Source organism: Acanthopagrus latus, chromosome 21, assembly GCF_904848185.1.
Source record: "Acanthopagrus latus isolate v.2019 chromosome 21, fAcaLat1.1, whole genome shotgun sequence".
In the NCBI taxonomy this organism is placed as follows: domain Eukaryota; kingdom Metazoa; phylum Chordata; class Actinopteri; order Spariformes; family Sparidae; genus Acanthopagrus; species Acanthopagrus latus.
Genome location: NC_051059.1, coordinates 19,133,088 through 19,139,087, shown reverse-complemented (window position 1 = coordinate 19,139,087; position 6,000 = coordinate 19,133,088).

Here is a 6,000-nt window from a genome sequence, read left to right as displayed (position 1 = left end):
ATCTGATGTGTGAGTCAGACCACAGCTTTTATACATGCGGACGTGCTCGTCAGGTATTCCTTGCTTCATGAATGCACGACCTAACGACCAATGTCAGCGTTTGAGTATAATGATCAGTAAACTGCATGTATAGCATGAATTCAAATTTACCGCAAGGATGCCAACGTAAACAGAAGGCAATTATTTTGTGGGAATGCAAGAGCAGATTCCCTGTATTTTCAAGACTTAACACCCACATGATGGCTCGCATGGCTGGCAAAGTGCAGGTCATTAGCCTGGAAAAAGCCTGTTTTATCTCCTCAGTCACAGTGCTTCAGTATTCTGTCGAAAATTAGTCCTTAATGCTGATAGCCGAAGGGGATCAATTAAATCCAGCAACCAGAAAAAAAAGAGAGCTCCTTGAGCATTTATCCACTCAGCATGTAATTGTGTTTTATTTTGCTGAAATGACTTATTGTATTAAAACACATTTATCTGCGAATAATTATACAAACCTACATCATTAATTAACACTGTAAAGACATGCAGAGGAGTGTAAAAACTTGGGGATAGTCTCGAACAGGAATGTAGACAGAATGTGCTCAGAAGGGTTTACCACAGGCTGTTCGTCGCTCGGACAATTTGATGAAGAGATAGAAAAGAGAGATGTTGGACAGGCAGACTGCATTTTTCATGTTGAGTTGTAATGGGCAATTTGATCCTATCTCATCGCCCAGCACTGTATAAAAAATAGAGCCATGCTGCCCTCTGTCTGTAATATATCAAAAGTGTTCTTTATTCAGGTTTATTAGCCATTTATGTGTAACACATGCAAGCAATAGGACTCTGTGCCCACTGTAAACACAGAATGGTTTATAAGAAGACACATAAAGTTAAAAATAAGGACAAACAGTGCAAACAACTAACAGTAACTGTAAAAACTGATAAGGCGGGTGGTCAGGTATACTCGTCTTTATTACAGTACAGACAGCTTTTTAAAAATGCCTGTAAACTGTAGATACTGTAGACAATTTATCATTGTAAGTAAGTACGTAAGAAGTAAAGTATGATATCGATACACACATTTTTCATAATGTTCCCTTAAATGTGATTTTAAAATACTATAATGTGCTATATACTGAAAAAATATGTAACAGTGACAGGATATTTTACAGTTTAACCGTATATCTTATCGTCCAAAATGACATCAATTTACTGAAACAATAAACTTCACTGGGAATTCAATAATAATACATTCCCACAGGCATCTTTCGTATCGGACAAATAATACCGATGTCTACCTACACCTGTGATATCAACCGATAATATCAGCCAACCGATATATTGGATGGGCTCTACATGTGTTAAATAAATATGTTGATAAAAATGATGGCCTGTGAAAAAGAAACTGGTCTTTTGTCGTCCAGCAGGGAGCCGGTCGTCCAGTTCCTTGCTGCTGCAGTCAAAATGTTGACGTGTTGGGCAAGATGCTGAGTCACAATGAGAATGAGCTCGTATGAATGGCTATCGCTCCTGATGAGCGGGTCGTATGAGTGTGTGTGTGAATGGTGTGAATGCTGTAAAGTGTGTTGAATGGTTGCTAGGACAAGAAATGTGATACATACCTTACGTTTACCATTTTTGTCTGTTTTGACACAAATGAACATTTTTGTATTTCAGTAAAAAACTTCAGGATGAGTTGCCATGTTATTATTTTTTCATGTGAAACTAAGATTATAAATATAATAGTGGTAAAATAGATCCCATATTATACATGCAAGGACAGCACTTAAAAGCAGCAGCAACCCGCAAATACAAAATGGGGAACTTCTTGTAGCGTGAAAAAAGCCCAGTTATTCTCTCTTGTTTTTCATGTGGTTCTGAAAATTGAAAATGAAAATGAAAATTTGACCTAGGTCATGGATCAATTAGATGTAACAAGTGATAAGATGAAAATAATATGAGTGTGAAAGTCTGAATTCTATTCAGCTGCTTCAGTTTCAGGTTCCTGGTATCATGGATCCTGGCTCACTATCACGCTGTCACGATGTTATTGAGACAATTAAATAGCTTAGCACCATCTTTCGTGTGACCATGACGATTTTAAAAATGGCATCTATAAAAAATGGCATACAATGATTTTGAACAGGAAGTGAAAACAAATATGTCAAACTGAAGAAAATCCACACATAGAGAAGCAAATTATTTGCAGCAACCACAAATGTTTTGTGGACTACAAACCAAACTATCACTATAGTGGTGAGCAGAAAATGGGTGAATGTACCCTTTAAGTATTGAGTCATCACTGATGGTAATCAAAGCCTTGAGTCTAGGTCAGCAGGTCTGCATCAACCACAAGCGCAGGAATCAGGACGACCGAGAGTGTCACGACAACAGTAAACAGCAGCTTTGTGTGGTTGAGGTAATTAGGTCAATGGTGGTTGGACGTGTAAACATACACCAACTCAAAGGTCATAATTAAGAAAGTGACACCCGTACGTACGGTGACTCATGCTTAACATCAGGCAGCACAACTGACCTCACTTAGACTTTTGATAATGTGCAGCGCTACGTTTAACTGCAACGGATGATCAAGATGAATCTATTGGTCTGAATAATTACTGAGGATGCTCTTTCATGTCATGAAATAAAGCTGATGATCGATTCTGTGATGAATGACGATCTAAACTCGACTCAAACAAACCTTCTTTGTGTACTGATTTTTGAAGCGGAATTGCTGAAATTGCCTCTGAAATGACCCAATTCTATACTAACAAAGGGTCATACAGCAAAAAAAGGACCATCCTGCTCACCAACAAACGGCTTAATGTGTACTTTACTTGTTGTTTATTTGAGAAATTAAGAGATGCTAAGATTATTTATTAAACTTGAAAAGTGCAAGCAAGAGTTACTCTCTTTAAATGGGGCAACATGCTTGATTTAGTTCATTTTTACTCTGTTTGCACCTGACATCGACTGATTCAGTGTGAAATGTATACATAGTAATCATTTCACTTCCCATTCTTCTCCTTTTTTGTATTTTTTGTGAAATGCACAACATCCAATGTTGATGCTTATTAAAATATAATGAAAAAAAGGGAAACATGTTGGTGAGCTTCTCCTGACAATAACTACTCTGTACTTGCAGTGCTTGTTTTCTCTTAAACAACACACTTCGGTGTTATCCTTGTTTTTCCCTTTTCTCTCCTACATTTTTGTTGTTTTGTTGACTTCAGTTTACTCCCCTTGCCTTTTAATCTCAGGGCATTTGCTTGTTTTATTGCTATTTTAATATTGTAGATTGTTTTGTGAAACTGTCTCATCCATGTGTCATGACATGTGTAATACATGACACATGTACAAAAACTGGAGACAAATTAACAAAGTGCTTTGTAAGGTGTTGTCCTATCTTGAAATGGACACGTAGCATCTGTTCGTGCTGACCACTGTATGTAAAGAAAAGCTGAGGATGAGTGACAAATTAAAGTAAAAACCAACATTAAAGTGACACTGTGGAGTTCTGAAAATAAACAAGGCTTCTTCAGAGGTTTTCCTCACTGTTTGAAGCTAGAAAGGTGGCAGGGTCCGCCACATGTAAACAAAGTAAAACAATTTGAAAATGCCCTTTAAGGGTTTGTTTATTCCATTTATTCAGTCATGAAAACAAAGAGTTTGCTTATTTACAATACAAGAACAAAACTTTCACTTCTGATTAAAATGTCTTTCCCAAAACTACGTAATGCACCTTTTTTTTTTTTTTTTTTTTTTTTTTTTTTTTTATCACTGCACAGCTAACACCAAGAAGATCTTAAGTGCTGCATGGATTTGCAAGCTCCTGTGCTAGCGGCCTTCTGGAGGATGGATGAACATCACTGTTTCAAAAGATATTCCCAAATGTGATGTTCTGATGCTGATCCTCGGATGACTGTGAAGGCCCCGGCTTAAGAGTCAAGTCATTTTTATTCTAAAGACCACTGCATCTCTTATATTTCTGCACTAGATTCGTTCATGTTTTCCTTGTATTCTGCCAACTCATCTGGCATTTGATTTGTTTGAATCTCCAAATGACTATAATTAACTAAAAAAAAAAATGTAAACACTTGTGTGGCGTGTGTGTGTGTGTGTGTGTGTGTGTGTGTGTGTGTGTGTGTGTGTTTTCTGTTGTGTCAGCCAGCAGGGGGAGCTCTTGCTCTAGCAAAGAGGAACCCAAGCGTTCCCAATTAAAGGGCTGTGTTTGTGTTATATTCCCAGTTTTATTTTCTTGGGGAGGGGGGCTTCACTCGGAGAAACTCAGCAGGCATTAAGTTGTCATTAAAAGCACCGACCCTCCACCCTCCCCCCCAAAAACAAACAAACAAAAAAACATAATGCTCGTATATACCGTAACAGCCACCGGCTTTATTACGTATTATGTGTAGATGCTGGAAGCCGACCCCTGGGGGCTTTTCGAAATTTAACCCCTGCGTGTACAGTATGTCTGCCAGTTTTCAGGCTACCTCCACCAAAACACCCAGTGTGAAGCTCTGCAGCAGTGTGTGTGTGTGTGTGTGTGTTTGTATTGTGTGTGTGTGTGTGTGAGAGAGAGAAAGAAAGCAGGAAATGGGATGTAGTCATGAGCCTAGCCGCTGGAGATCCATCTTTTTCGTGGGCTGCCTGAACGGATGCTAGCTGGACGAGCCGTGAACCACCACCACCACCCACCAGCAGCACCAGCAGCACCACACTCGTGTATTAAAAGTTAATCCCTTTTCCTCTGGAGAAAGGCTGATGACTGCTGGAGTCACCACAGCTGCCTGCCAGCTGCCGCTGCTGCTGCTGGAGAGATTTGCAATGAGCTGGAGCACCAAAGGTTTCTCTGAGCATTTCCCATTGACTTCAATACATCCAAAGTGAGATTCAGTGACATAGTGACCCTTACTTCCTTAGGGAGACAGAAAAGACAGGAACAGAAGACCAAGCCACACAATCACATGCCCAAATAGCACGTAAACTACACTATATATAAAAATGGACTGAACAACAAGCTAATAGGCTAGGCTAGCTCATTTCCTGTCTTTAGGCTAACCTTGGCTAACTGCCTTCCATTTGAAGTTCTCAAACGTGAAACTAATGTTTTAATGTTGGTCACCGCTCAGCTTGAGGGAGCGTGAGCGTGCCTGTGCCAGGGATTTAATCCATCCAACAGGGCATTAAAAGGGTTTTGTCACACACACATATGATGATTACTGCCAATGCCTGAAACTCCTCCACATAAAGTAGACTTCAAAGGGAATTCTTGGTGACTGAATCGCCTGCTCCCATCGCCTCTACTCTTCCCTGCAAGAAGTGAGAGTCCACTATGTCAACAGGCCTGGGATCTCTGAAGCTAAACCCACCTCAATCCTCTCTGTCACATTCACTTCACTCCCCGATATGGCTTGAGGACAGAGCATCAGTTCTGGTGTCTCACAGCCCACTACCCTTTTCCCCCCGGGTTTATATGGGAACTTGAATTCATCTCCTCTATTGCTGCTGCAAGCTTGAGAGATTCCACGAGGCATTATCTGAGTCAGGCAACTGATTTATGCGGCAAAAAAGCGGCCGCTTCATGGCTCCATACGCCCAAATGGGGGTTTTTTTGGTCGGAGATGCGGGAGATAGCGCTGAAACAAAAGCATCCGACGTGGAAGATTTTCTGTTGCAGTTCTTCACGAGCGAGCGAATCGCCGCAGGAGGGGTGTGCTGAAGGTTCACGTGGGATTGCAACAACAATTGTTTGCCTCCTTCAATTGAAAAAGCAGCTGCGTGGAATAGAACAACAGCTCCTAATAACACATAATGAGGTGAAATAATCTCTGACCCGAGCCAGACGAGCCTTAGGTGGCCTGCTGTTCTTCCCTCCTCGGGGTATTCAGAGCAAAAGCAGAGAAGCATCACACCTTGGCTCGTTGTAGCACTACAGGGATTGCTGTACCTCTACAGTTGCTGTGAGATGGTGTCTCTGAGGAGTTCGAGTGCTGCAGAGAATCCAGGATATTAAAG